The sequence below is a fragment of the Diabrotica undecimpunctata genome, chromosome 7, assembly GCF_040954645.1.
Source record: "Diabrotica undecimpunctata isolate CICGRU chromosome 7, icDiaUnde3, whole genome shotgun sequence".
Classification (NCBI taxonomy): Eukaryota; Metazoa; Arthropoda; class Insecta; order Coleoptera; family Chrysomelidae; genus Diabrotica; species Diabrotica undecimpunctata.
In genome coordinates this window covers 122,534,520-122,545,456 of record NC_092809.1, presented here as the reverse complement: position 1 = coordinate 122,545,456, position 10,937 = coordinate 122,534,520, and positions in this window count along the sequence as shown.

Here is a 10,937-nt window from a genome sequence, read left to right as displayed (position 1 = left end):
TTATTTAAATACAATTTCTACGTATTGCCCTTATATTCTTTTGTCTGGTAATTAAATATTTCTCTTACTAATAACCATTATCTTCGATTTAATAGTATTTGTAGGTCAACGGGCAACAATGTGTAATTTTTTTTGTTAAAATCAGCTAAGTACTTTCGGCATTTCACATGCTTGCTGAGCTACCTATAAAGAACAATATTTTAACAGAATTTGTTTTTTACAATTTTAATGATTAAAAACTTATTGGAGGTTATAAACACCACATGGAAGAGGAATTGTCAACACAAAACACAATAAATAAACATTAATATTGTTCTGAAGCTATTTTCTTGTCGCATTTTAAATTAGATACTATTTTAATGGGAATAAGCCGCACTTGAAGGTTCAAATAAGTTTATTGTCGTTTCAATTTCCACTTCGAAAATCGTTCCGAATAAACATTAAAAGGCCAATGCCTCTGTTATAAGGGTAAAAACCCTTTTAAAAGGGTTTAATCAAATTTAAAAGGTGATTGGTATACCAATGACTGCCTCGTTGAAACGAGGGAAAAACAGCTGTGCCAGAATTAGGCAAGAAGGAGGTAATAAATCCAATGCAACCTCTATATTAAAGTGTAAATGATGACCAAAACTCACCAAAGAGATAGTAGAACATACCTAGTAACAACTATACTAAAATGAATTTACTAGAAGACCTAGAAATCAGTAGGGAATTAAAAAGAAATCCTCAAAGCTGTGTTAATACTCAAATCAATTTAAATTGCAAAATTTATCCTGTCTTTAGACAGAGAAATTTATTTAGTTTATTTAACATGTGTTGAGGGAGTTTAGAACATTATCATTTATTTTAATTGTTCGTGAGTCTCATTTACTGGTTACCCGAAGGTGAGCTTTATGAGATTTGGTTAATTTGACACCAATTATCTAACCATTTTGTGTTGAAAATTACTGTTCCATGAGGTATTTATAACTATAAGACGTACGTTTTTAATCATTGTAATTATAAAAACAAAATCCCTAAAATACTGTTCTTTTTAGGAAGCTCTTAAGATGGTATGTGGCATGCCAAAAGTACTTAGCTGATTTTAATAAAAAGTCTTACACACTGTCAAGTTTTTTGAGAACAAACATCTGTTGCCAGTTTGACCTATATTTTAGAAGTGTGTGCAAGTCATACAGTCTTTGTCCAATTTAATAGTATTTATTTTAAGGTAGAATGGATCTCCTTCCTGAATTTACTGGTTTAGAAGTTGTTGAAGAGCTTCCGGGTCGTCAGTAATAATCATAGTGTCATCTGAATACCGTAGTTTGTTAATTGAGACGCTGTTTATTTTTAGGAGTTTTTACTCTGATTTGCCAGTGTAAACTCCTATGCATGTAGTCCTGTTTTTGGTTAATTGATTTATTTTGTGTATATATACCACAAATAGTTCTAATTTTCCCATGCCTATTCTGTCTGTCAGTGTTTGGTTTGTTATTTTTTATAGAACTTTAAATTTTCTGTGTCTTCAGTAATTTTTTGTTTCGGTTTAAGGCGCAGTGCATGCTATTATCAGCCTTATTGTAATTTTGAATGTCCCAGTTCTTGTTTCCATTGTAAGGTATTTGTTTCTCCATACGGTGTCCATATATCCTGCTCCTATCATTTTACTTTATTACCTCTCATACTTTTTCCTTCACTTTTCCATCGTTAATTTGATTCGCAAAAATTCCACTTTCGTTATGTACATTTCGCTATTACAGTGTTATGTATCCCTTAAAAAACTTCACTGATCACGGCACATTTTAAAATTAAGAAAATTTCAGCTCTTGCAATTGAATTTGCTGTATCAAGATGTAAAAAGGATAATAATTAAAAAGTTACAGTGAATTTGGTTTGTTTAACTATGCATATCCATTGCCTGAAATATATGCGAATCCCACTAAGAAGGAATAACTCGATGGACACCATAACAGATTTCTAAAAAAGTAAAACACAAAAACTTTCAACACCAATGGAATCCCTTTGCTATTTTTTACAACCATGGAAGGCAAAGATGCACCCAAGCATCGTAGCGGGATCGTTAGTATTGGCTTCTCATCCCGCGAGGTGAAGAGTGTCGCTTCTTAATCTTGAATAGCCTAATTGGCGCGCGGAACTCACTTTTTAGAGGCATCTGTCAATGTAAACAAACAATTGGATTATGTTTAAGTGTTAGAAGATTTTAAGATGCAATTCTTAAGTGTTTCTTTAAGTCGCAAATTTAAATATTAGACAGGGTGGATAAAAAGAATGCTAGATTATATTAGGGCACCGTATCTTCAAACTGTTTAATTAGTCTCTACAGGCTATCTTTATTTTCCACCTTTATTATGTCGTCGTCGACGTAACTTAAATTAATTTGCTTTTCACTCATTGTTTATCCTTTTCTTTTTTGACTTTATTTGTGATTTTGTTCTGGATTATATTGAATATTATCGGGCTCAAGGAATCTTTGTCTATTGCCTGTTTCGTGCGTAACTGGTTTCAACATTTCTCCTCTACCAACACTACTTCATCTTACAGTACCTAAGTTTACTTCTGAACGTAGGCGTCCTCCTCTTATTTATGGTTTATTATCTTCTGTTTTAATAAATATATAGTATTTCTTTCGTACCCTTTCAGACGCTTTGTGTAAATCCATGATACATGTCCCTTTTAACTGTATTCTAGAGAGTCTTTTCTTTCCGGAAGACTTCTTGTTCCTTTTGTAGGGTAATTAGGTATTTTGTTTACATTAACATATTAAAAATCACTCAAAAATGGGGTGAGTATTAGTTTAAAGAAATATAAATAATTATTTTTTTAGTCAGGTAGGCGAGTAGACAATAAACTATAAAGAATCAATAAACAGGACAGTATAAATATAAACAATCGTTTCAGACATGTGTTATTGACGAAATTGTTTTATTTAACTAAACAAGTCGATTTTAACTTTGAACCAGCGGCGGCTCGTGGCCTAAAAAAGTGGTGAAGATAAGGAAAGCTTGCTGGAGCCAAAAGGAGTTTTGGTACCTACTTCGCGCCCAAATCTCATAAAAAATTCGTTAAAAAAAATGTTTAGAGTTTATGGCCCTAATAACTTGAAAACAGTTTTTTAGGGCACTTATTCTAGATACGAATCGTTCTGCTTACCTGGGGTATTTTAGTTCTGAACTTCGACATTTCATTGAGGGTTTTTTGGCGATTAAAACACCACGCCTGCTAAGACGGGTTGGTGAGTTTCGATTCAGCCGCCCACTCTAAGTCAGATGCTGATTGCAGCCGACCACTCTCGATCAGACGCAGATGTTTAAAATACTGGTTGGTCGACAATGTAAAAGAACATCCCTTTTATCTTCATTTTTCCAATGCCTAAATGGAGTCTCTAATATATTACACACCAAGTCATTAATTTAGCCACCATTTAATATAGTCTTCTGCAGGTCATCATGCAGGGTAGAGTCGATGGCAAAAAGGGAATAGGTAGAAAGAGGAAATCATGGCTGCGAAATATTTGAGACTGGACAAACATGACTGTAGACGATTTATTCCACGTTTCAAAAGACAGAGAAATTTTTAGAAATGTGGTCGCCAACCTCCGTTAATGGAGACGGCATAGGAAGAAGAAGAAGAAGAAGTCATTAATTGGATTCATGTCTCTCTAAAATTATTTTTGTCCAAACGAAATCCACGAGAACACTTTATATCCGAAATCCGAAACAAACCACAGAGAAATGTATTAATAAAGTGCACTAAACAAATAAAATTAATACTGTGACTAAACTAAACTAATAAATACTATACTATACTATATAAAAATATCTATATAATGGACTAAATTTCAAAATATTGTCGCTTAGAGAAATTTCCGAAAAATAGGAATACCAAATACACATCCAACAGTGGGTGAAGACGAATAATATATTTTTAAGCGGAACTGCACGCACCAGTTTTCTCAGCTATCACCACATCACTAAGGATAGGCTGACGTCACGTTGCCATGGCAACCGTGAACACTGATGCAGATGGATTTCGCATTTCAAAAATTATATTCACCTCTTCCTGAATCCTATTAAACACGGCTAGTGACACAGGTCAGGACTTGACCATCAAGTACGTACCGCTAATAAAGCTAGTTGTCTTTTTTAATTTTTAGATTAATTAAAAGAGAATAAATAATTGATTTTAGAATTTAGATATAATAATGTTGTTTTCATTTTTTATTTATTTGTCTCAATTTAATTATATTTTTTTGGTGAACCTCACCTTCACCTACTTCACCTGGCCGGCCGCCGCTGCTTTGAACTATAATAAGTCGATTTGAATAAAACGCATATGTCTTATTTTATAGCTTTCTCCATCATTATACAAGATAATATAGACATTTGTATTTTAGTTAAAAGCTCAAAAAACCTAATTATTATTTAAAATTGTATCCTCCTGATTTTTAAGAATATTTAATGCCTTAAAAAAGAAATAAAACCGATTTACCCTACTGATTACTTTTCCGGACTTATATTTACGAATTTTAAAAAACCTATTTATATTACAAGTCAAGAAATAGTTTTTTATATATAACTTCGACTTTTACACCTATAATCTTCTTACAAATCTTATAACAATTAAGGTGGATTATGGTTGTAAACGATTTAATAGTTAACTCGTAAAACCAGTGTATCTTGACTTGCACTATACCAATCAAAATTACGCATATATGACTTATCCGAAACATTTAATACCTTAAGAAGAAGAAATAGGACTACTAAACACTGTTCATATCTAGACGGTATCGTTTAGAAGCTAGGGATGCTACCCGACTGATCTTAAATTAATTCAAGCATCTTAATTAGTGACAGTGTAGCAGTGTACTACATATTCACAGGTCCATTTTCTACTTCTTTAGGTATCTCAAACGACCCTAGTTTGGTAGTTATGTTGATTCTTGTCATTTTGATATTATGGAAACTGAGTTTCATCTACTGTAGGTTTGGTGTTAAGGTTTTTTTAAAGAGAAAATCATAAATTTAAGGTTAGAAAGTAATGATTGACAGTATATAAGCAAATCATTTAATGCATTTAAGACAACTCTTGGAATGTCGCTGCTTCATGTTTCTGGCAGGTGAAAACTTCTATAGACAGGATTGAGGAAAGTAGACTCGTTTAAATGGGAAAAATTTTAGCTTGGCAACATTGAGTCGGTTGATGTAATGAAAGTTGCGTATATTTGGCGCAAATCCTCTTGGTCAGTGATTATTTCATTATAAAATTGAATTGGCTATTTATTAGTGTAGTATATTTTATATTTACGCACAAGAATCGTTTCTTCTTGCTGTAGTAGTATTGATTCTGACGACAATAATTATTTGTCTATGTAACTCAGTAGCACAATGCTTTGTCAGTCTTTGTATTTAAAGTCGTAATCACCAGTATGTTATCGCGATTTTAAGGTTATTGAATATTATCGGACATGCGCACGAATCTACAAACTCAACTAGACCAGAGACCGACAAGATGTAATTTTCACACTTAAGTCGCTGCTTACAAAAGTAACATCTACACCAATTCTCTATAGATCTTCTTTTACCATTTCCTCGTCATTACCTTTTTGGTCGAAAACACTTTTCTTTTTTCTGCCTGCTCCTTTCAATCGATATTTACCTTCTTGTTCTTCTTCACGTGCCATATCAGTATTATCCGACGTTGGCGGTCACTTTAAGGATCAGTTGTAGTATTCTATATTGATTTCCTCTCACTATATGCTCCAGATTTTTCGGTGTTAAACACTTGTTAGCAATTCTCTATCTTTGTTGACCCTCTTGAGTACTTCCTCATTAGTTTTTCTTGCTGTCCAAGGTATCTTCAGCATCCGTATATGAATCCACATTTCCAATGCTTCAATTCTGTTCATACTTAATACTTTTAGTGTCCACACTTCTGCTCCATACAAAAGTAAGACTAAATATATCACTTAACCATTCTTTGTCTTAGTTCAAAACTGAGATGATTATTGCAAAGAAATGTCTTCATTTTCATAAAAGTAGTTTTAGTCATTGCTACTCTTCCTTTTATTTTTATGTCTGGAACTAGTTGGTCCGTTATGACAGTTCCAAAATATGTAATTTTGTGAACTTTTTCAACTTGGACTCCATTGACTTAAGCTCTGCATATGGATGTGAGTTACGACTAAATGTAATGATTTATAGAAACAACTCTTCTTAGTTTAATATATATTATTTTGTACTTTTACATGACTTGCTCAAATGTATCTGTTCAAATACAACAATATCAGGTATGCCGATGATACAGTACTGATTGCTGGCAGTGAAGAAGAACTACAAATTCTGTTAACCAAAGTAGTGCGAGAAGGAGAACTATACGGCCTTAAGGTGAATGTAAAAAAAACCAAAACAATGGTAATTTCAAAAAAACACACACCAGTTATAAACATACTAGTCAACAACAATCTAGTTGAACAAGTGAAAAAGTTTAAGTATCTAGGCTGTTGGATACATGAAACCTTAGACCAAGAACAAGAGGTTAAATGTAGAATAGAACAGGCAAGAAACACCTTCTTAAAGATGCGACAGTTACTCACTACCCGTAATCTTTATTTGTCCCTACGATACCGCATGATAAAGTGTTATGTATATAGTGTACTATTACACGGCGTGGAAGCTTGGACGTTAACAGTCAGCTCGTTACGACGTTTAGAGAGCTTTGAGATGTGGGTATTTCGTCGTATGCTGAAAATTCCATGGACCGACCGCGTTAGAAATGAAGAAGTTTTAAGGCGTATGAATAGAGAACGTGAACTCACAGAAATTGTCAAGAAGCGTAAAACGTCTTATATTGGACACATATTTAAACACAACAGGTATAACTTCCTTCAGCTTATTATAGAAGGGAAAATAGAAGGCAGGCGCGGCCCGGGTAGACGACAAATGACCTGGCTGCGCAACATCAAAGATTGGACAGGATTAGACTTTAAAAGTTTAATAAGGAAAGCCCAAAATAGGGAAGACTTTGCAGAGGTCATCGCCAACCTTCGCTAAGAAGACGGCACCTAAAGAAGAAGAAGAAGTTTTGCACATAGGTAATAAATCCTCAGTATTGGATTAAAGATACACAGGATTTGGATTTGGTGTCAAGAACGATGAATTCCGTCTTAGAACCTTATCCCAATCCTCCCTCACCAAATATGATCTAGAAGTACTATGCTCTTGAACCACTTCACCTGGTATCCAATAATTGTCTTTCTTTATCATTACACTTTGCCCTTCTACAAATGAAGGTCTTTCGTGAGTTTGCTTGTCATATAAAGTTTTTGTTTTAATCCTCTTTTCTTTAATTTCTCAAAGTCAAAATCAGCTGTTTCTGTTAATAAACTCCTAGTAACAGGTAAATTGGTTCGAAGCAATCGTTGTTCAATAGCTCTGATGGGGAAATATTTTGACCAGAGGGGGGGATGTTCCATATTCTAATAAGGTTTTATGAATGTCATTACCTAAATAATTTTTTAAGGATATTTTTACAAATATCAGCTTTTTCACTTAGTTCATTTGATTTGGGTATTTTGGCGAAGGTTACCAAATTTATTTAACTTTTAGCAAAGTCTTTAAATTTCTTACTGTTAAATGGTTGGTTATCAAACATAGAATTAGTTGGTATGCCATGAGTAGAGAAAACAATTTTAAGCTTGTCAATTACTTCTTCTGCAGTTTTATTTTTTAAAGGAATAAATTATATCTAATTACTAAAGTAATCAACCAAAGTTAAATAATCTTGCCCTGCATAAGTCAAAATATCAGCCCCCACTTTATAAAAGGAAATATTCGATCTTTCATGCTGAATGAGTCGTTGTCTAGAAATTTTCCGACTGTATTTAAAACATGTTTTACATTTCGATACAAAATTCTGTACATCATGATATACCAGGCCAAAAGAATATTTTCCTGGCTCTAGCTTTGGACTTTTCTGTTCCAAAATGCCCAACATGTAATTTATTTAATATTTGCTGTCTTAACGATTTAGGAATGACCAATTTAAAGTTATGAAAAATTAAATCATTGCTAATATTATATTGTCCTTAATATTGTAAAATGCTTTTATGTCAGGTTCTAAAATCGATTTTCTATTTGGCCATTTTGTTTGACAAAACTTTTTTATCTGTGACAAATATGACAGATATGGGTAGATCAAACTCAAGTGAATGAAAAATTTCTCTCCTTTCTTTATCATCTTTAACTGGGGTATTTAGAAATGATCTTGATAGAAGATCTGCTATGTACTTACGTTTGCCATGCAAATATTGTACTTAAAATCATATTTCAGCATTTTTAATTTTACACTTTGCAAACGAGAACTTATTTTACAAATGTCTTTTTTGTTAATTACCACCAATGGCTTGTGATCAGATTTTATTATTACTTTTCACGACTGATAAAACTTAATTAAAGTATACCAAATTGCCAGATTCTTCTTCTTCAAGTGCCCTCTCCGCTACGGAGTTTGGCAATAATCATTGCTATTCGTATCTTTGAAGCTGTTGCTCTAAATAATTGGTTAGATGTGCACTAGAACCAGTCTCTTAAATTGCGCAGCCAAGATATACGTCGTCTTCTCAAGCTTCGTTTGCCCTGAATCTTTCCTTGGATAATTAACTGGAGCAATCGGTACTTTTTCCCTCTCATCACATGACTAAGATATTGCAACTTTCTTCTCTTGATGGTGATCAACAGCTCCCGTTCTTTGTTCATTCTTCGAAGAACTACACTTTTTGTTATTTTGTCTGTCCAAGGTATTTTCAAAATTCTTCTGTATATTCACATTTCGAAGGCCTCTAGTTTATCGGTATTGCTCTTGTTTAAAGTCCAAGTCTCTACTCCGTACAGCAGTATCGAAAAGATGTAGCATCTAACCAATCTCATTTTCAGGTTTAAGTTAATGTCATGACAAATTGCCAGATACTCCTTTTCAATCTGAGCTTAAATGTTTTAAATATATCTTGAGCTTCTTCCCCTGCTATATTTAAAAAGATTGCAATCTTTCTGCTGTCTTGTTTTCTGGCCAAATCTGCTGCGTCCATGTATATATTAAATCTATCCAGAAACTTCTCAAAGTTTTTACTTGCATTTTATCAAAACGGATCCCATTAGGCGGTTTAAAATTAGAATCCATTGTATTTAAACACGGGTTCAGACACCTGACATCATGTACTGTTTTATAGAAACAACTATTCTTAGTTTAATATTTATTATTTTGTACTTTTACATGACTTCCTCTAATGTATCTGTTCAACTGACAAGTGACAGACTTAACCTCACAGGTGAACCAACTCATGTTAAGGTTTGTTCACACTAAGCTGTTTATGTTACACTAAAGTCTAACAATTTGGTTTTGTTTGAGTTAATTTTAATGCCCATTCCCTCTACTACTTCGTGAATACGATCAAGCAGAATTTGGAGATCAATATTTTCTGACAGAATTGCTTTATCATCCGCGTTTCTAATTACATTAAGTAGTTCCCCATTGATTTTGATTCCATATGGCTGTCTCTCAAGTGCCTTTTTAAATAGCTGGTCCAAGTAAAAATTGAACAATGTTGGGGAAAAAATGCAATCTTGTCTCCAATTTTTACGATAGCAGTTTGATTCCAGTATAGATTGTTAATGACACGAATATCTTTGTCATCTATAGAATATATCTTTTCTTTGATCACGGCATTTTTGTAATAGGATATTTATCGCACAAAGTGCTTCTCTAATTCATTTCTAAAATCAAATTGCGAATCTATGAAATCTTCGCATTTGAGTCTAATTCTGTTGTGGAGTATTCTTAGGAAAATCTTAAGAGTGTGGCTCATTAGGCTAAATTACTTGATATTCTGACCATTTTCTAGCCTTGTGTTTTTACGCATTGTAACAAAGATGGAGTTGAGCCAGTCTGCGAGAATCACTCCAGTGTTATATATTGCATTAAAAGTTTTACTGGTATTTTTATATTATCTCCATCTATTCTCGGAACTCGTTTTTTAAATATGTTGTTTATTTCTTTTACTTTTTTGTGCAAATTAAAAATTCGTTTCTAGATATCACATAATCAATTTCCTCGCATCTTTCTCTCATCCATTTTTCTTTGGCTAATTTTATCTCCCTTTTAATTCTTCTCTGTAGATGTCTATATTCTGTTTCATTTATCTACTATTTGTATTTACCTACTACTTGGCAGTTTTGTAGTCTTCTGTAGTTGCTTCTACAACTCTGGTCATGGTTAAACACTTAAAAACTATACGCCGCACAGTACTAGCGGGGTATTCATGTACATAATACTCTTGTATGTACATGGTGCTCCGTCACGAGAGACATGGTTGTTTCTATTTTCTGCCATCCAAGGTAGATGGCGCCGGACATCAGTATTTATATCAGATTGGTATTCTCTCAAAACTTCTCCTCTTATGTGCTTTGTTCGATCTCCCTGGCCTGGGCAGTCATTCTGGCAAATTTTTCTCGGTGCTGCAGAAATTTAAAGAGTTGGATCACACTACAGATACCTGTTCGGTGACGAATGTCCTTCTGCCATGATGCTTACTCTCTAACAACTCGTTTTCGACCCTTTATCTTGCTCTTTATTGTTAATTTTAAGATACGATACTGGTTAATTAGAATAATGCGATTTAGATAGGAAATTTTTCGACAGTTTATGGTTGTTTACCGAATAGCTTAGCCCTTTGTATGACTTCATCGCTTGATTGTTTTTAGACCCATGATATCCGTAGCATTCTTCTATGAATCCACATCTTTGGGGCTTCTGATTTATAGTGACTACTTTCGGAGTCCAGATTTCAATGCTGAACAAAAACTTTGGCCATATGTAACATTTTACCGTCCTACCAAGTGTTATAGACTTCTTTGAAGAATTTAACTATAATTGGAATGTTG